General features: G+C 37.0%; 1 pseudogene across 1 annotated transcript; it reads right to left on the bottom strand.

Moving 5' to 3' along the window:
- Nucleotides 1-460: 460 nt before the first annotated feature.
- LOC309629260 (ferritin light chain pseudogene) lies at nt 461-10,094 on the bottom strand (annotated as a pseudogene). The gene has a single exon. The product of its transcript is annotated as a ferritin light chain pseudogene (transcript).
- Between the last annotated feature and the right edge of the window lie 12,080 nt (nt 10,095-22,174).

The raw sequence follows: 22,174 nt of genomic DNA, 5'->3' as shown, positions 1-22,174 counted from the left end.
AGTTTTTTAAAGAATCTCCATATTGTTCTCCATAGCGGCTATATCAATTTACATTCCCACCAACAGTGCAAGAGGGTTCCCTTTTCTCCACAACGTCTCCAGCATTTGTTGTTTGTAGATTTTCTGATGATGCCCATTCTAACTGGTGTGAGGTGATACCTCATTGTAGTTTTGATTTGCATTTCTCTAATAAATAGTGATGTTGAGCAGCTTTTTTGTGCCTCTTGGCCATCTGTATGTCTTCTTTGGAGAAATGTCTATTTAGGTCTTCTGTCCATTTTTGGATTGGGTTGTTTGTTTTTTTAATATTGAGCTGCATGAGCTGTTTATATGTTTTGGAGATTAATCCTTTGTCCGTTGATTTGATTGCAAACATTTTCTCCCATTCTGAGTGTTGTCTTTTCATCTTGTTTATAGTTTCCTTTGCTGTGCAAAAGCTTTGAAGTTTCATTAGGTCCCATTTGTTTATTTTTGTTTTTATTTCCATTACTCTAGGAGATGGGTCGAAAAAGATCTTGCTGTGATTTATGTCATAGAGTGTTTTGCCTATGTTTTCCTCTAAGAGTTTTATAGTGTCTGGCCTTACATTTAGGTCTTTAACCCATCTTGAGTTTATTTTTGTGTATGGTGTTAGGGAGTGTTCTAATTTCATTCTTTTACATGTAGCTGTCCAGTTTTCCCAGCACCACTTATTGAAGAGGCTGTCTTTTCTCCACTGTATATCCTTGCCTCCTTTGTCATAGATTAGTTGACCACAGGTGCATGGGTTTATTTCTGGGCTTTCTATCCTGTTCCATTGATCTATATTTCTGTTTTTGTGCCAGTACCATATTGTCTTGATTATTGTAGCTTTGTAGTATAGTCTGATGTCAGGGAGTCTGATTGCTCTGGCTCCGTTTTTTTCCCTCAAGATTGCTTTGCTTATTCGGGGTCTTTTGTGTCTCCATACAAATTTTAAGATTTTTTTTCAAGTTCTGTAAAATATGCCATTGTTAATTTGATAGGGATTGCACTGACTCTGTAGATTGCTTTGTATAGTATAGTCATTTTCACCATATTGATTCTTCCCATTTAAGAACATGGTATGTCTCTCCATCTGTTTGTGTCATTTTTGATTTCTTTCATCAGTGTCTTATACTTTTCTGAGTACAGGTTTTTTACTGCCTTAGGTAGGCTTATTCCTAGGTATTTTATTCCTTTTGTTGCAATGGTGAATGGGATTGTTTCCTTAATTTCTCTTTCTGATCTTTTGTTGTTACTGTATAGGAATGCAAGAGATTTCTGTGCATTAATTCTGTATCCTGAAACTTTACCAGGTTCACTGATTAGCTCTAGTAGTTTTCTGGTGGCCTCTTTAGGATTCCCTATGTATAGTATCATGTCATCTGCAAACAGTGACAGTTTTACTTCTTCTTTTCCGATTTGGATTCCTTTTATTTCTTATTCTTCTCTGATTGCCATGGCTAGGACTTCCAAAACTATGTTGAATAATAGTGGTGACAGTGAACATCCTTGTGTTGTTCCTGATCTTAGAGGAAATGCTTTCAGTTTTCCACCATTGAGAATGATGCTTGCTGTGGGTTTGTCGTATATGGCCTTCATTATGTTGAGGTAGGTTCCCTCTACGTCCACTTTCTGGAGAGTTTTTATCATAAATGGGTGTTGAATTTTGTCAAAAGCTTTTTCTGCATCTACTGAGATGATCATATGGTTTTTATTCTTCAGTTTGTTAATATGGTGTATCACATTGATTGATTTGCGTGTATTGATGAATCCTTGCATCTCTGGGATAAATCCCACGTGATCGTGGTGTATGAACCTTTTAATGTGTTGTTGGATTCTGTTTGCTAGTATTTTGTTGAGGATTTTTGCATCTATATTCATCAGTGATTTGGGTCTGTAATTTTCTTTTTTTGTAGTGTCTTTGTCTGGTTTTGGTATCAGAGTGATGGTGGCCTCACACAATGAGTTTGGGAGTGTTCTTTCTTCTGCAATTTTTTGGAAGAGTTTGAGAAGGATGGGTGTTAGCTCTTCTCTAAATGTTTGCTAGAATTCACCTGTGAAGCCATCTGGTCCTGGGCTTTTGTTTGTTGGAAGAATTTTAATCACAGTTTCAATTTCATTACTTGTGATTGGTCTGTTCATATTTTCTATTTCTTCCTGGTTCGGTCTTGGAAGGTTATACCTTTCTAAGAATTTGTCCATTTCTTCCAGGGTGTCCATTTTATTGGCATAGAGTTGCTTGCAATAGTCTCTTATGATGCTTTGTATTTCTGCGGTGTCCATTGTAACTTCTCCTTTTTCATTTCTAATTTTATTGATTTGAGTCCTCTCCCTCTTTATCTTGATGAGTCTGGCTAAAGGTTTATCCACTTTGTTTATCTTCTCAAAGAACCAGCTTTTAGTTTTATTGATCTTTGTTACTGTTTTCTTTGTTTCTATTTCATTTATTTCTGCTCTGATCTTTATGATTTCCTTCCTTCTACTAACTTTGGGTTTAGTTTGTTCTTCTTTCTGTAGTTCCTTTAGGTGTAAGGTTAGATTGTTTATTTGAGATTTTTCTTGTTTCTTGAGGTACGCTTGTATTGCTATAAAATTCCCTCTTAGGACTGCTTTTGCTGCATCCCATAGGTTTTGGATAGTCATGTTTTCATTGTAATTTGTCTCTAGGTATTTTTTGATTTCCTCTTTGATTTCTTCAGTGATCTCTTGGTTATTTAGTAATGTATTGTTTAGCCTCCATGTGTTTGTGTTTTTTACATTTTTCCCCCTGTAATTTATTTCTAATCTCATAGCATTTTGGTCGGAAAAGATGCTTGATATGATTTCAATTTTCTTAAATTTAGCAAGGCTTGATTTGTGACCCAAGATGTGATCTGTCCTGGAGAATGTTCTGTGTGCATTTGAGAAGAAAGTGTAATCTGCTGTTTTTGGATGGGATGTCCTATAAATATCAGTTAAGCCTATCTGGTCTATTGTGTCATTTAAAGCTTGTGTTTCCTTATTAATTTTCTATCTGGTTGATCTGTCCATTGGTGTAAGTGAGATGTTAAAAGTCCCCCGCTATTACTGTGTTGCTGTCGATTTCCTCTTTTATAGCTGTTAGCATTTGCCTTATGTATTGAGGTGCTCCTATGTTGGGTGCATGTATATTTATAATTGTTATATCTTCTTCTTGGATTGATCCCTTGATCATTATGTAGTGTCCTTCCTTGTCTCTTGTAACATTCTTTATTTTAAAGTCTATGTTATCTAATATGAGTATTGCTATTCCAGCTTTCTTTTGATTTCCATTTGCATGGAATATCTTTTTTCCATGCCCTCACTTTCAGTCTGTATGTGTCCCTAGGTCTGAAGTGGGTCTGCTGTCTTTTGTAGACAGCATATATACGGGTTTTGTTTTTGTATCCATTCAGCCAGTCTGTGTCTTTTGGTTGGAGCATTTAATCCATTCACGTTTAAGGTAATTATCAATATGTATGTTCCCATTACCATTTTCTTAATTGTTATGGGTTTGTTTTTCTAGGTCCTTTTCTTCTCTTGTGTTTCCCACTTAAAGAAGTTCCTTTAGCATTTGTTGTAGAGCTGGTTTGGTGGTGCTGAATTCTCTTAGCTTTTGCTTGTCTGTAAAGCTTTTGATTTCTCCATTGAATCTGAATGAGATCCTTGCCAGGTAGAGTAATCTTGGTTGTAGGTTCTTCCTTTTCATCACTTTAAATATATCGTGCCACTCCCTTCTGGCTTGTAGAGTTTCTGCTGAGAAATCAGCTGTTATCCTCATGTGAGTTCCCTTGTATATTATTTGTCATTTTTCCCTTGTTGTTTTCAATAATTTTTCTTTATCTTTAATTTTTGTCAATTTTATTACTGTGTGTCTAGACGTGTTTCTTCTTGTGTTTATCCTGCCTGGGACTCTCTGCACTTCCTGGACTTGGGTTCCTATTTCCTTTTCCATGTTAGGGAAATTTTCGAGTATAATCTCTTCAAATATTTTCTCGGGTCCTTTCTCTCTCTCTTCTCCTTCTGCGACCCCTATAATGTGAATGTTGTTCCATTTAATGTTGTCCCACTGGTCTCTTAGGCTGTCTTCATTTCTTTTCATTCTGTTTTCTTTATTCTGTTCCGCAGCAGTGAATTCCACCATTCTGTCTTCCAGGTCACTTATTCGTTCTTCTGCCTCAGTTATTCTGCTATTGATTCCTTCTAGTGTATTTTTCATTTCAGTTATTGTATTTTTCATCTCTGTTTGATTGTTCTTTAATTCTTCTAGGTCTTTGTTAAACATTTCTTGCATCTTCTCGATCTTTGCCTCCATTCTTATTCCGAAGTCCTGGATCATCTTCACTATCATTATTCTGAATTCTTTTTCTGGAAGGTTGCCTATCTGCACTTCATTTAGTTGTTTTTCTGCAGTTTTATCTTGTTCCTTCATCTGGTACCTAGCCCTCTGCCTTTTCATCTTGTCTATCTTTCTGTGAATGTGGTTTTCATTCCACAGGCTGCAGGATTGTAGTTCTTCTTGCTTCTGCTGTCTGCCTTCTCCATTTATCCTTTAATTATATCCTTTAATGCATAAGCTGTGGCATACAACTTCAAATGCATTGTTCTCTTGGCTGTCGTAGTCCAGGTAAATAAAGATTAAATGATACATTTTTGATTGTTTTGGATGCATTGAAGCAGTAAGATCAATTTAATAGTAGTCTGAATTGAATTAAGAATTTAGAAGAACAAAGTCTAGAAAGTCTTTGACTTACAAAAATGTGTTGTTGGCTTGATGAAAATGTCATATCTAGTTTTGGGGTATGTGTGTTTATAAAGGAAATAATATAGCATGAAGGTTAAGGTAGAAATTCTAGAGTCAGCCCTAATCTTATTCCTAGTTATTAATTCTGTGACCTTGTGAAGTCTCTTAATGTCTATAAATCTTAATATTCTCATTTCTAAATAGGGTTGAATATAAAGAGTTTGGCATAATGTTTGTCAAATTACAGGGCACAATAAAGTGTTACACTATGTGACAGAGTCACAATGCATTTGAAAATGGGTGGCAAACAGTAAAGCACTATATAAACGTGAGGTGCTCTTACCACATGACTTTCATGAGAAACATGTAGATTTCCTGCACAGAGCTGAGATGGGGAAATTGTCAACCAGACATTGTTTGTATTGCCAGTGGCTCAATAAGTGGGAGAAAGGGTTAGCTACAAGTAACAAAATAAAAAAATTCATTATATTAAAGTTTAGCTCAATACAAATCTTTTTATTGGTTTGTTTGTTTTTAACCTGAAAGTATGAATAAGCAATCAAGAATCAATATTCTGAAAATGCATCAAGGGGTAAATGAGTCTTAGAGAGTATGATCTTCCTGAAGCAATTCTAGTACAGCTAAGATCTTGGTTACTGTTGGAGCATGTATGTGGGGCAGAGGGTATAAATACAAATTCCTTAGCCTGATATTCAAGGTCTTCACAATCTCGTCCCTGACACGTTTCCAGTTTTTCTTTGCAGTATATCCTTCCATATTCCATAATCTTCACCGTCTCTGTCCAAGCCATGCATATGCAGACATCTTTGTCTCTGTTTTGCCTAAAGTATCTTCTCTCTCTTCCTCACAATTGTATTTGACATAATACTTAATCAGTAACTAGAAAATCCTGAAAGCTTTTCTAGTTTCACTTTTGGAGATCATAACCTCTCTCCCTGTGTCTCCCAATCATATTTCTTTCATCTCCATTTGTACAAATATGTCACTTTACTTTGAATTACAGTTATTTGTGTTTCTTCTTCTTTTTTTTTTTTTCTTCAAAAAGCTTTACTGTTTCCATTTGGTCCGAGGTTTGGGGGAGAGTGCTCCAGAGTGGTTAAAAAGCTGCCTAGTGGCTGCAGAGAGGGGCTTCAGGCAGAAGCCCTGACACCAGAGAGGGCTCCTCAAAGGCCACTGGGCTCCGGAGGCTCCTAGTCGTGCTTGAGGGTGAGCCTTTTGAAGGGATTCTTGCTCAGGCAAGCCTAGAGATCAGCCAGCCTCCAGAGGTTGGTCAGGTGGTCACCCATCTTGATAAGTTTCACCTCCTTATCTGGGAAGTGGCTCTCTAGGAAGTCACAGAGGTGGGGGCCTACACAGGCAGAACCCAGGGCATGCAGATCCAAAAGGGCCTGGTTCAGCTTCTTCTCCATGAGAATGGCAGCTTCCATAGTGTCCTGGGTTTTACCCCACTCATTTTGAGATGGCTTCTGCACATCCTGGAAGAGGGCATGACCACCATACTGCTTTTGCATTTTCAAGAGACTGTCAGCACCCTCACGCTTCTCCTCAGCCAATTCACGGAAAAAGTGGCCCATGCCCTTCAGAGCCATATAGTCGCAGTTGAAATAGAAGCCCAAAGGAGGCTTGCAGATGCATGTTGACCAGGCGGTTGATGGCGACCTCCACCTCGGTGCAATAATTCTGACAAATCTGGGAGCTCATGGTTGATCGGTAATAAGTTAAGCTCAAAAAATGGTGTTGGCTAGTCCTGGTGATGAAGGATAGCTGAATGGCTGATTCCAAAGGTTGTGACTGGAAAAAAGTTTGGAGAGTGGTCAGAGACTGGAGCAAGGGATGTCCCTGGGGTCTGTTCCGTCCAAACATCGTTGGAGAAAGAGAGAGATCTGTGGGACGGCTGAGTGCACTGCCTATTTGTGTTTATTATTCTTTTACTTGAAGGCCAGCTCCTTGAGGGCAAGTTCCTTAAGATCATCCTCTGTGTCTTCTGGTCTCCATAGCCCCTCAGTGCCTGGTCCAAAGCTTTGCACACAATGAGAACTAAGAAATGATTTTTGTATTGAATTGAAATCAGACTTCTTTGAATAAAGTCCATTACCTATGGGAGTGTTCCTGCTGAGGTTTTGAGACATATCAGCTTTCCAAATGGCCTTAACAGTTAGGGGTAGTCATTGTAATCTTTGATGGTTTCAGAGAAAGGGGACTTGTAAAAACTTTGCTCTTATCAATGAAAATGATCAGGCTGATATTGGGTATTAGAAAACCTATAACCTAATAATTTTGCTTACGTCATTGGAAAAGGAACCTCACTAAAAATAGTGGCAGCTGTTCCCTTAATGATACATTAATCCAGAAGCCTGTGGCCTTCTGCAATCTGTTAACATTTGCTGAGGACAGAAAATTTTAACACCACAATTTTTGGTAAGTTTATTAGATATATTTGAAGAAACATATGTATTGAGCCTCTACTATGAGCCATACGGTGTTCTAGTCTCTAATGTGACATTTGATCAAGACATAGCTAAAAACCATTTTATTTAGAAGACTGAATGCCAAACTTTGTCTTGTGATTTAAAGCAATGAAAATTAATTCACCTAAATGGACTTTTTCATATGTCTTTAATGTATGCATTACTTTCTTCTTATTTAGTGTTTTTCCTTTAGAATTTTTATATTTATCTCATCTATATAAATATAGAATTTCCTTTTTAAAATTTCTTTATCACTTATTACAACTAGTATCTAAAAACAGTACTTTTTCCCTTATTGTTCCATGCTGTGTTTTAATTATTCTACCTTTTTAAAATTAATTGTTATTGGAGTATAGTTGATTTACAATGTTGTATACCATTTTTTACTTAAACTCCAAGAAAGTGAAGAAATTCGCACTAAGGTGTAAATAAGAGGTCAAAGTTATGCTAAGCATATGAAATGAAGTTAATGAGAACCTAGCAATGCTGAATTAATTTTAAAAATACTTTCTTTATAAGATCCTTATGGATCAAATAAACTACAAAAGGAAACAAGTAAGTAATGCTAAAAGGAAACAATAAAGGAAAATGGAAAAATAAAACATATGGACTATAAAAAATAGTGATTAAAATAGCACACAAAGGTGGATGGATATGAGCCTTTTGAAGGATAACAGATAAAGAAATATTGGCAGTCAGTAATTCTTAAAATGACAACATATTCATTTAAATACTTAGGCACCTGTGGCTTCCTGGAATTATGTCAATTTATAACCATTCATTTATCCATTTATTTATTTACCAAGCATTTATTTTACTATTTTTTTTTCATTTTTGTTTCATTCATCCAACATAGATTATAGATTTCAGGTTTCAGAGATGATGACAACCAGTGGTAACTTGATATAGTAAAGCAACTGAAATATATAAAATTTCTATAAATAACATCTGTAATAGAATGGTGACAGTATATTTTCTTTCTCATGGACATTCATTAGGTTAAAACATTTTAAAAAGGAGGCAGTGGTTTTATGTCTTGGGAATTCTTTTATAGGAAATGTACATTTCCTATAATAAATACTTGGGCCCTAATAAAGCTGTTAAAAATAAATGAAATAAATGGTTATTTTTAAGGTAATACCAGTCAATAAAATTGAGTATGAAAATATGAGGAAATAATTCTTAACAGAGGAAGCAAGGAAAAAAATTGATTACTTTAGCTGTCACTTTAAAAATGAACAAAAATACTTTGTGTTTTTGTAAATTACTCATGCCTCCTCATATTTGGGGAGAAGAATAAAATCTAAGGTAAATAACACAAAAGTTGCTTTCCTACATCGGATATACTTTCTTCAAAGCTGGGTATATGTCAAATACATTTTAAGGCTACTATTGGCCTTTAGCTCCACCAAAAGACCATCAGAATCACATGTTGATCATGCAAATCTGAGTTTGTTAGACTTACAGTAAGAAAGAACACCAGTATGATAGATTTTTAGCCAGGTCTGTGAAGGGAGAATTCCCAGGAGCAAGTATATAGGGCCCTAGGTGATTTTTAAGGCTGATATTGCAAGGGAGGAAACTGGGATTGGCAGAATTTATAACAAAGTAGCTTTGGTTTGGTGGACATGATAAGGAGAAGGTCTTGAAGTGAGCTATTAGTCTTTATAAGTAAGCTATTTTGGTTGGTTCATAGATTTATCTTCCAAAGCAAGTATTTCCTATAGCAAGCTGCTAAGTTGCTTTTGCCCAGTCCCAGTTTTGTTTAGCACAGAAGCAGGAAAATATATTTAGTCTTCAAAGTTTTTAGCCCAGGAACAGTAAAGTATGATCTTATTTCTCACTGCAAATAACTTAAAATTAATTCAAAGACCAGATATTTTTCTTTTAGGGTAAGCATGCTTCTAGTTCTAGTTCATTCCTTCACCATGAAGGGATCTCAAATGACTCCTGTGCCTCTTTAGTTCTTTTGGTCCTTACAGTATTGTATTCTTGTCTCCTTTTTAAATAGTCAAACTCCCATTGTTTTATTCACACATTTGGTTGATCTCCTCTGTTTCCAGTGTTGTGCTAGTTGTCAGGTACACAAAGTTGAATGAGTGTAATCTTGGATGAGACAAGCATTTAAACAAATACATGCAAGAATTGATAGCTTGTGCTGTTGAAACATTTTGCAGAGGGTACACAAAGAGGGTGTGGATGGTTGGACAAAGTTTTATACCGGAGCTAATGCTTGATCTGAGTTTCAAAGCATATGGAGGAAGAGGGAGAGAAAGGAAGAGAATTGTAGGTTAAAGGAACAGGTGTGTAAGTTTGGGAAACTGCCAACTAAACAGAATGACAATTTAAAATATAAGTATTACTTATATAGAAATATTTCATTCTTGCTCACATTTTCTTTGAACATAGGTCTTATTTCCCTAATAAATCTGAAAGGATCTTGTGCATGGAAAATCTTTTTATATCCCTCATGTCACCTAAATCTGTATCTAGAGAATGTGCAGTAAATACTCTGATTTATTTATATATGGTAACTGAGAAGACCTGGAGGAAAAATACTGTAAGTTGGATTATTTACTGTAACCAGTTTAGCAAATTACTGTTATTTTAACAGGGTTTTCAGTGGGTAGAAGACACATGGGTGATTCCTATAGTAATTCAAGCAAGAAGCTCTCCTCAGCTCTATAATTAATGATTGTGCCCAATATTCAGGGCCAGATTATTAATAACTCATAAGAAAGAGTATTTACCTGATACTTATGTGCAGTAATTTTGTGTGGAAAGAATGGATGCATTTGTATATCACATTAATATTACCAAGCATGAAAGAAAGTCAGCTAGGGGGTTGGGGGAAAGCTTTTCTTTATTATTATTATTATTTTTTTTAATTCTTTTAAAGAACGATGGTGTTTTTTGGGGGGGGGGTTTATAGTTTTATTTATTTATTTTTGGCTGCATTGAGTCTTCGTTTCTGTGAGAGGGCTTTCTCTAGTTGCGGCAAGTGGGGGCCACACTTCATCACGGTGCGCGGGCCTCTCGCTATCGCGGCCTCTCTTGTTGCGGAGCACAGGCTCCAGACGCGCAGGCTCAGTAGTTGTGGCTCACGGGCCCAGCTGCTCCACGGCATGTGGGATCTTCCCAAACCAGGGCTTGAACCCGTGTCCCCTGCATTGGCAGGCAGATTCTCAACCACTGTGCCACCAGGGAAGCCCGAAAGCTTTTCTTTATGTATCAAAAAGATAGCCTTGTGAGGTTTGCTCTCCTTCTTTCTTGTAGTCTGTGATGCTGATGTGATACAGTCATGCCTGAAGCTCTGGTAGCTGAGTTGTTTCATCGAGGTTACAATAGCATAAACACCAAAAAGCCCAAAAGCTGAAGATGGCTGAGCAAGAGGTTATGAATAGGCTGGGTTTTTGATGACTTTGAGTTGAGGAACCAATTCTGGGCTTCCTAGCTCCAGACTTCTCCTTATGGAAGATTATTAAATTGCTTAAAGAACTGTTTGTCGGGTCCTAAAAATCTTGCAGGGATAAGCTTTCCTTACTGAAACAATCCCAGTATATGCCTCTTACTAGATTTTCAATGAATATTTGTGTAAGGAGTGTTACTGAACTCAGAGGGGCTTGTGGGTTAAATTGTGTTAGTCTGCTAGGACTGACATGACAAAAGATCACACAGTGGTTGGCTTAAACAACAAATTCATTTGCTAACAATTCTGGAGGCCAGAAGTCAAAGATCAAGGTGTGGACAGGTTTGCTTTCTCCTGAGGCCCCTTTCCTTGCCTTGTAGATGGTCACCTTCTTGCATTGGCCTTATATGTCCTTTCGTCTATATATGAATATCCCTGGTGTCTCTCTGTGTATCCTAATCTGTTTTTATAAGGACACCAGTCAGATTGGATTAGGGCCCACCCTAGAAGACTCATTTTAACTTAATTACCACTTTAAAGGCTCTATCTCCAAATATAGTCACATTCTAAGGTATTGCAGGTTAGGGCTTCAACCCTATGAACATGAATTAGGGAGGACACAGTTAATTCCATAACATAAATATTATGATTTAGTGACTATTACTGCTTGTTTATTTCTTCATATGAACTTTTGAATCAGCTTGTTTATTTCCAAAGATAATAAGTTCTTATTTTGTTGGGATGCTTTAGACCTGCAGACTAATTTTGGGAAAATTAGTAACCTTATGCTATAAACCTTGTGTAAGGAGAGGTAAGTTTTTCTTTTGATCAAGTGTTTTTCTGTCTTTCAGGAGCAATCTAAAATTTTCTTCTTAGAATATTTTCATTTTTTTGCTAATTATTATGTAGCTATATTATCTTTGTCTAAACATATTGTATATATTATGTTTTTTAATGGTTGTATTTTTTTATTGAAGGCTGTTTATATTTGTACCTAAAACTTCATATAGCTTGTAATAGTTTTGATTTTGAATCTCGTGGCTTTTCAAGTACTACAGTGCTATCATGTGCAAGTAACGTTAATTTTGCCTTTTTCCTCCAAGTTTTACAACATATATTTTTTTCCTTTCTTTCTCTCTTTCTTCTTTGTCTAAGTGTGTTAGCTAGAAGCCAGTTTTCATCTTCTAGTTGTTTCCTATTAAGCTTGCTGATGGATTTTGTATTTAAAAATAACTAGAAAATATCCATCTGTTGTTATTTTATGCATGGTTTTAACCTAGCATAGATATTAAATTTTATCAAATGTTGTTTCAGCAACTCTGGCAGTTATGCATCAGTATGGGTGCAGATATCATGCAGTCTTTCTGTACTCAAATGGAATGTCTCTAATTGTAACTGTATAAGTGGGTAGAGCTATTTCAGCTCTTTTAAATAGGCAGGCAGTATGGTTGTACTTCCTGGGCTCACATGGGGAGCCGTTTCCTGTTCCCTGCTATGTGTGTGGCCGATTTGACTTCCATACCTACAGTCCCTAAAGCACCATCTCTAGTACATATATATGGTTATGACTCCATCTGGGTTATAATACTGTAATCTCTGCTATTGCTCTGGGCTCCCTCTGCTTCTGTAACATGAAGATTTTCCCTTTCTCTTTTTGAGTGTGGTCCTATACCTTTTAACACTTAAATATTCTATCTCTTATTTCTATTTTGGTGGGAAAGAGAGATCCAAATGAGGAACTGCTCCATGTTGACCCAGACATTCTGCTCTCTCTGTGCATTGTCAAGTCACTGAGTTATTAAGTGGCTTTTATCCAAAAGTGGATAACTCTAATCTACCTAAAAATTATAAAACAAAATTTTCTCTTTAGTCAGACCATGTAGAATAGTGAAAAGTCCCTAAGCTTTGAGGCCAGTAAGACTAGATATTGAATCCCAGCTTTGCAATTCACTTGCTTGGTAATCTATTTTAGGACAAATTATTTAACTGCCATGATACTGAATTTACAAAATGGAAATGATGACAGTTACCATTGATTAAAGGACTGAATAAAATAATGAATGTAAAATGCTTCCCAAATAGTAGAGGTTCAGTAAATTTTGTCATCAACTCTTGCTCCCCAAGAAGTATTAATTGGAGTATATATGATATATAGTTACATTTTAAAGTGTACCCATTTCTCATTCTTAGGCAAGTGAAAAATATTTCAAATTGAGGGAATGATTAAGAATAACATTGCTGGAGATTGGTTCAAGATGGCGGAGTAGAAGGACGTGCTCTCACACCCTCTTGCGAGAACACCAGAATCACAACTAACTGCTTAGCAATCATCAACAGGAAGACACTGGAACTCACCAGAAAAGATACCCCACATCCAAAGACAAAGGAGAAGCCACAATGAGATAGTAGGAGGGGCACAATCACAATAAAATCAAATCCCATAACTGCTGGGTGGGTGACTCACAAACTGGAGAACACTTATACCACAGAAGTCCACCCACTGGAGGGAAGGTTCTGAGCCCCACGTCAGGCTTCCCAACCTGGGGGTCCGGCAATGGAAGGAAGAAATTCTAGAGAATCAGACTTTGAAGTAGAGCAGGATTTGATTGCAGGACTTCGACAGGACTGGGGGAAACAGAGACTCCACTCTTGGAGGGCACACACAAAGTCGTGTGCACATCGGGACCCAGGGGAAGGAGCAGTGACCCCATAGGAGATTGAACCAGACCTACCTGCTAGTGTTGGAGGATCTCCTGCAGAGGCGGGAGGTGGCTGTGGCTCACCATAAGGACAAGGACATTGGCAAGAGAGGTTCTGAGAAGTACTCATTGGTGTGAGCCCTCCCAGAGTCCGCCATTAGCCCCACCAAAGGGTAGGCTCCAGTGCTGGGTCACCTCAGGCCAAACAACCAACAGGGAGGGAACCCAGCCCCACCCATCAGCAGTCAAGCAGATTAAAGTTTTACTGAGCTCTGCCCACCAGAGCAACACCCAGTTCTACCCACCACCAGTCCCTCCCATCAGGAAAATTGCACAAGCCTCTTAGATAGCCTCATCCACCAGAGGGCAGACAGCAGAAGCAAGAAGAACTACATCCTGCAGCCTGTGGAACAGAAACCACATTCCCAGAAAGATAGACAAGATGAAAAGGCCGAGGGCTATGTACCAGATGAAGGAACAAGATAAAACCACAGAAAAACAACTAAATGAAGGGGAGATAGGCAACCCTTCAGAAAAAGAATTCAGAATAATGATAGTGAAGATGATCCAGGACCTTGGAAAAAGAATGGAGGCAAACATCAAGAAGATGCAAGAAATGTTTAACAAAGAAAGACCTAGAAGAATTAAAGAACAAACACCTAGAAGAATTAAACAACAAACAAACAGGGATGAACAATACAATAACTGACATGAAAAATACACTAGAAGGAATCAATAGCAGAATAACTCAGGCCAAAGAACGGATAAGTGACCTGGAGGACAGAATGGTGGAATTCACTGCTGCAAAACAGAATAAAGAAAAAAAAATGAAAAGAAATGAAGACAGCCTAAGAGACCTCTGGGACAACATTAAACGCAACAACATTCACATTATAGGGGTTGCAGAAGGAGAAGAGAGAGAGAAAGGACCCGAGAAAATGTTTGAAGAGATTATGGTCGAAAACTTCCCTAACATGGGAAAGGAAATAGCCACCCAAGTCCAGAAAGCACAGAGAGTCCCAGGCAATATAAACCCAAGGAGAAACATGCCTAGACACATAGTAATCAAACTGACAAAAATTAAAGACAAAGAAAAGTTATTGAAAGCAACAAGGGAAAAATGACAAATAATATACAAGGGAACTCACATGAGGTTAACGGCTGATTTCTCAGCAGAAACTCTACAAGCCAGAAGGGAGTGGCATGACATATTTAAAGTGATGAAAGGGAAGAACCTACAACCAAGACTACTCTACCCTGCAAGGATCTCATTCAGATTCGAGAGAGAAATCAAAAGCTTTACATACAAGCAAAAGTTAAGAGAATTCAGCACCACCAAACCAGCTCTACAACAAATGCTAAAGGAACTTCTTTAAGTGGGAAACACAAGAGGAGAAAAGGACCTACAAAAACAAACCCAAAACAATTAAGAAATTGATAATAGGCACATACATATTGACACTTACCTTAACTGTGAATGGATTAAATGCTCCAACCAAAAGACACAGACTGCCTGAATGGATACAAAAACAAGACCCATATATATGCTGTCTACAAGAGACCCACTTCAGACCTAGGAACACTTACAGACTGAAAGTGAGGGGATGGAAAAAGATATACCATGCAAATGGAAATCAAAAGAAAGCTGGAGTAGCAATACTCATAATAGATAACATAGACTTTAAAATAAAGACTGTTACAAGAGACAAGGAAGGACACTACATGATGATCAAGGGATCAATCCAAGAAGAAGATATAACATTTATAAATATATATGCACCCAACATAGGAGCACCTCAATACATAAGGCAACTGCTAACAGCTCTAAAAGAGGAAATCGACAGTAACACAATAATAGTGGGGGACTTTAACACCTCACTTACACCAATGGACAGATCATCCAAACAGAAAATTAATAAGGAAACACAGGCTTTAATGACACAATAGACCAGACAGATTTAATTGATATTTATAGGACATTGGATCAAAAAACAGCAGATTACACTTTCTTCTCAAGTGCACATGGAACATTCTCCAGGATAGATCACATCTTGGGTCACAAATCAGCATCAGTAACTTTTAAGAAAATTGAAGTCATATCAAGCATCTTTTCTGACCACAATGCTATGAGATTAGAAATCAATTACAGGGAAAAAAATATAAAAAACACAAACACATGGAGGCTAAACAATACGTTATTAAATAACCAAGAGATCACTGAAGAAATCAAAGAGGAAGTCAAAAAATACCTAGAGACAAATTACAACAGAAACACGACTATCCAAAACCTATGGGATGCAGCAAAAGCAGTTCTAACAGGGAAGTTTATAGCAATACAAGCCTACCTCAAGAAACAAGAAAAATCTCAAATAAATAATCTAACCTTACACCTAAATGAACTAGAAAAAGAAGAACAAACAAAACTCAAAGTTAGTAGAAAGAAGGAAGTCATAAAGATCAGAGCAGAAATAAATGAAATAGAAACAAAGAAAACAGTAGCAAAGATCAATAAAACTAAAAGCTGGTTCTTTGAGAAGATAAACAAAATAGATAAACCATTAGCCAGACTCATCAAGAAAAAGAGGGAGAGGACTCAAATCAATAAAATTAGAAATAAAAAAGGAGAAGTTACAAAGGATACCGCAGAAATACAAAGCATCATCATAGACTACTGCAAGCAACTCTATGCCAATAAAATGGACACCCTGGAAGAAATGAACAAATTCTTAGAAAGGTATAATCTTCTAAGACTGAACCAGGAAGAAATAGAAAATATAAACAGACCAATCACAAGTAATGAAATTGAAACTGTGATTAAAATTCTTCCAACAAACAAAAGTCCAGGACCAGATGGCTTCACAGGTGAATTCTAGCAAACATTTAGAGAAGAATTAACACCCATCCTTCTCAAACTCTTCCAAAATATTGCAGAGGAAGGAACACACCCAAACTCATTCTATGAGGCCACCATCACCCTGATACCAAAACCAGACAAAGATACTACAAAAAAAGAAAATTACAGACCAAAATCACTGATGAATATACATGCAAAAATCCTCAACAAAATACCAGCAAACAGAATCCAACAACACATTAAAAGGATCATACACCATGATCAAGTGGGATTTATCCCAGAGATGCAAGGATTCATCAATATACGCAAATCAATCAATGTGATACACCATATTAACAAATTGAAGAATAAAAACCATATGATCATCTCAATAGATGCAGAAAAAGATGTTGACAAAATTCAACACCCATTTATGATAAAAGCTCTCCAGAAAGTGGGCCTAGAGGGAACCTACCTCAACATAATGAAGGCCATATATGACAAACCCACAGCAAGCATCATTCTCAATGGTGGAAAACTGAAAGCATTTCCTCTAAGATCAGGAACAACACAAGGATGTCCACTGTCACCACTATTATTCAACATAGTTTTGGAAGTCCTAGCCATGGCAATCAGAGAAGAAAAAGAAATAAAAGGAATCCAAATCGGAAAAGAAGAAGTAAAACTGTCACTGTTTGCAGATGACATGATACTATACATAGAGAATCCTAAAGATGTCACCAGAAATCTACTAGACCTAATCAATGAATTTGGTAAAGTTGCAGGATACAAAATTAATGCACAGAAATCTCTTGCATTCCTATACACTAATGATGAAAAATCTGAAAGAGAAATTAAGGAAACACTCCCATTTACCATTGCAACAAAAAGAATAAAATACCTAGGAATAAACCTACCTAGGGAGACAAAAGACCTGTATGCAGAAAACTATAGGGGCTTCCCTGGTGGCACAGTGGTTGGGAATCTGCCTGCCAATGCAGGGGACATGGGTTCAAGCCCTGGTCTGGGAGGATCCCACATGCAGCGGAGGGACTGGGCCCGTGAGCCACAATTGATGAGCCTGCGCATCTGGAGCCTGTGCTCCGCAATAAGAGAGGCCGTGATAGTGAGAGGCCCGCGCACCGTGATGAAGAGTGGCCCCCTCTTGCCGCAACTAGAGAAAGCCCTCACACAGAAACGAAGACCCAACGCAACCATAAATGAATAAATTAATAAATAAATAAATTAATTAAAATAAATAAAAAATTCAAAAAAAAAGAAAACTATAAGACACTGATGAAAGAAATTAAAGATGATACAAACAGATGGAGAGATATACCATGTTATTAGATTGGAAGAATCAACATTGTGAAAATGACTATACTACCCAAAGCAATCTACAGATTCAGTACAATCCCTATCAAATTACCGATGGCATTTTTTACAGAACTAGAACTAAAAATCTTAAAATTTGTATGGAGATACAAAAGACCCGGAATAGCCAAAGCAGTCTTGAGGGAAAAAAACGGAGCCAGAGGAATCAGACTCCCTGACTTCAGACTATACTACAAAGCTACAGTAATCAAGACAATATGGTTCTGGCACAAAAACAGAAATATAGATCAATGGAACAGGATAGAAAGCCCAGAGATAAATCCACGCACCTATGGTCAACTAATCTATGACAAAGGAGGCAAGGATATACAATGGAGAAAAGACAGCCTCTTTAATAAGTGGTGCTGGGAAAACTGGACAGCTACATGTAAAAGAATGAAATTAGAACACTCCCTAACAACATACACAAAAATAAACTCAAAATGGGTTAGAGACCTAAATGTAAGACTGGACACTATAAAACTCTTAGAGGAAAACATAGGAAGAACACTCTTTGACATAAATCACAGCAAGATCTTTTTTGATCTACCTCCTAGAGTAATGGAAATAAAAACAAAAATAAACAAATGGGACCTAATGAAACTTAAAAGCTTTTGCAAAGCAAAGGAAGCTACAAACAAGACGAAAAGACAACCTTCAGAATGGCAGAAAATATTTGCAAACCAATCAACGGACAAAGGATTAATCTCCAAAATATATAAACAGGTCATGCAGCTCAATAATAAAAAAACAAACAACCCAGTCAATAATTGGGCAGAAGATTTAAATAGATATTTCTCCAAAGAAGACATACAGATGACCAAGAAGCACGTGAAAAGCTGCTCAACATCACTAATTATTAGAGAAATGCAAATCAAAACTACAATGAGGTATCACCTCACACCAGTTAGAATGGCCATCATTAAAAAATCTACAAACAATAAATGCTGGAGATGGTGTGGAGAAAAGGGAACCCTCTTGCACTGTTGGTGGGAATGTAACTTGATACAGCCACTATGGATAACATTATGGAGTGTCCTTTAAACTAAAAATAGAATTACCATATGACCCAGCAATCCCACTACTGGGCATATATCCAGAAAAAAACATAATTCAAAAAGACACGTGCACCCCAATGTTCATTGCAGCACTATTTACAATAGCCAGGTCATGGAAGCAACCTAAATGCCTATCGACAGATGAATGGATAAAGAAGATGTGGTACATATATACAATGGAATGTTACTCAGCCATAAAAAGGGACGAAATTGGGTCATTTGTAGAGACGTGGATGTATCTAGAGACTGTCATACAGAGTGAAGTAAGTCAGAAAGAGAAAAACATATACCGCATATTAACGGATATATGTGGAACCTAGAAGAATGGTACAGATGAACCAGTTTGCAGGGCAGAAATTGAGACACAGATGTAAAGAACAAATGTATGGACACCAAGGGGGGAAAGTGGTGGTGGGTGTGGGTGGTGGTGTGATGATTTGGGAGATTGGGATTGACATGTATACACTAATATGTATAAAATCGATCACTAATAAGAACCTGCTGTATAAAAAAATAAATAAAATTCAAAAGAAAATAAATAACATTGCTAGTCATAGGTCATAAATTTACTCCCAATAATCTTTCTTATTTTAGATAATATCTTTTGTGATGTTTTTTAAATAGAAAGCTTAGGTTCATTTCATTTTGGGGGAGGGAGTGAGAAGTTACTATAAAAATCTGACTGGAAAGATTAGTAATAGAATTAGCACATCCAACAGATACAGGCACTTCAGAATTTCTTTCTTCTATAATGCAGACATGTTAGGCTAAAAGGTCCCCAAATCTCCTTTAGTTCTAACATTCTCTGATGTTTCTGTGATAATATAATTCATCTGTTTCCTTTTACATAAACGGAAACTGAGTCCCAGGGAATACAGGGTGGCCAAGACCACATGCAGTAGTTTTTTCTGTAGCAGAACCAATCTGGAAGGGGGTGGGGTTCTTAAGGCCCCAACACATTTTGAGGTTTCTCAGAGCCAGCCATTCTACCGAAGACAGGAAACCCCAAATATTTGTGTACCAGAGTCGGCTAAAGTTTTCACCATGGCATGGCAACAGTGAATGTATTTATTAGAATTGTCAGTTCTCATGTTTCTTGATATAGATATACTACAGTTTATAATTCTAGGTTCATTTTTATTCAGGGATGGACGTATAGATAGGTAGGTCCCTATTATTTTAGAACTTTCACAGAAAAACCTGAACTGTATAATTTGATTATTTAAAATAGTGGACTAAATCTTAAATTGATAGCTAACTTTACTTGCCATTCATTTTGATCGAACTTAAGACATGTTAAATTCTTTTTATATTTGTAGATTGGATAAGTTGTTTTCAGAAAATCCAACCATAGGAAAGTCAGAATTGCCTTTCTCAATCTTCTCTTCAAGACAAAGTCACTAGAAGCATATGTTTTCAAACATTGGATAGTTTTCACTATGGTCCAACATTTTCCTAAATTAAGTGTTAAATGTTAACATGTTGCCAAAGTACATAACTTTATTAATAATAAGTGTAAAACTTCACAGCAATAATATCTAGTATTTATATTTTTCAAATTGATTTTCTTTTACTCTTTACTTTTACTCTCACAGCATCCCCTTTCCAGAGAAAGGGTTTTACAACCTGAGAAACTCAGGCACAGAATTTTAGAGTGACTTTTCTCTCCATCCTATAGTGTTTTTCCTACATTTCTACAAAAAAGCTACTCTTCCTAAGCTCCAGCATAGAAAGCACCACGTATTTGAATACTCAAGTTGTCACCACCAGCAACTGCTTGAGAGATAATAATAAAAAAAGAAAGGATAAATTTCACAAGCCATGTTTTCACTCCTGAAACATTCTGTTTTGTATACAGCTCCCCAACTGTGTGAACTGCAAGCATATACATTAAAAATAAGCAATCTGTGGTTTTACTAAAGATAAATTCTGGCCTATGAAAATTACAGGAAAAGCTATTATTGCTTGACATCTCTGAATTTATGGCTTCACTTTTATTAAGATTCCAAGCCTAGATTATTTATTCAGTAACACATTTACTCAAATACTTACTGAGTGCCTATATCTGTCAAAGCAACTATTCTAGGCATGGGGGATACAGCAGGAAAAAATCCTGCCCTCATGGAGTTTGCATTTTGGTTGAGGGAATCAGAGATGCTATAAAACAGTGAAATATGTAGTTTGTCAGCTGGTAATAAGTGCTTTTGAGAAAAGCAAGCAGGGAAAGAAAGTGGATGGTGGTTGGGGAAGGGTTACAGCTTTAAATAGGGTGGTGGGGTAAGGTGTCATTGGGAAGGTGACTTTTAGGAGAGGCTTGAAGGATGTGAGGGAGCCAGCTTTTCAGATTTCTGGGGGGAAAGTGTTCTGCTCATTTGAACAAAGCAACAACAACAAGAGATATTTCTCTAAACCTTCAGCCTGATTCACTTTGATGGATGTGCTTTTGAGGTGATTACTAAACCATTCGAAGTTAGTTTCCTTCTCTTCAAGAGATGTTGTCCACATGAATGAGAGCTTATATATTCTTGGCACTGAGGCAGACATGAACAGTCATTGATGAAATTTTCACCTGTAGTATTTCCAGAGAGGGGACTTGGGCACATACTGACATTTAAGGAATAGTAGTGCTAAATGCTTCTCCAGATTTTCAGACTCCATCATCTTTATTTAGAATACATTAGAAATTCATCTTAATGGTCTGCTTGTCTTAGTGAATCACATCCCAAATGTCAGCCCATCAAAACAGCTTATCCTAAGTTTCTGGTGCCTAAGGGTTATTAAGCATTTGAGACAAATTTATATACATCCTCAAATACATCTGACCAACAAAAGATTAAGCTGTCTGTTCTGTGACCTTATTTATTTCCTCAAGAAACAATGAAAACTTTTCATTTTGTTTTGAAACTTACCATTTGAAACTTTATGACAGAGGATACTCTGTTAGCATGAGTTTATTTCCTCCCCTTGAAAAACGATGTTCAAATGATGAACTTTTGCCATCTCTGAGGCTTTGGTACTCTTGCTCTGAGCTTCCAGGAAAAACAGTAGACACCTATGAACATTAATGGAAGAAAAGCATATGGAGATTAAATCCAGAGAGAGATCTGCCCTAACCAGAATTTCCCTTAGAGCTACAGAAGAGACTAAACTGATTTGATGAAAGCTGAGAGGACCTCAAGGCCATAAACAAATTTTGAAACCATGAGTTACTTTAATCTTCTTTATCAAATAACTAGGATTAAAAAATATCACCATCTAGAAGTTTCTGCTGTTGCCTAGTCATACTAGGTCTTGCCTCCTTCAGTGGAAAGCCAACTTCAAAGACTGATAAGAGTGAGCATCAAAGGAAGTATAAGTCATCACTTTTTCTCATTTCACTGGCAAATAAAAGGAGGCTACCTATTTGCTTCCTGTGGAGGTGAACATCCTACTAATTCAGATGCAACCTGTCATTTACTAATTTTCAATGGGAGTTAAGTGCTGGAGTCACAGGCTTGGCTTTGGTTTATTTGGAATGGCTTTCTGAAGGGTAGTGCTGCTTACTTAAAAATATATCTGAGCTGTTACA

This window comes from Balaenoptera borealis, assembly GCF_965194805.1.
Source record: "Balaenoptera borealis genome assembly, chromosome: 5".
Taxonomy (NCBI): domain Eukaryota; kingdom Metazoa; phylum Chordata; class Mammalia; order Artiodactyla; family Balaenopteridae; genus Balaenoptera; species Balaenoptera borealis.
This window is presented reverse-complemented; position numbering and strand designations above follow the sequence as displayed.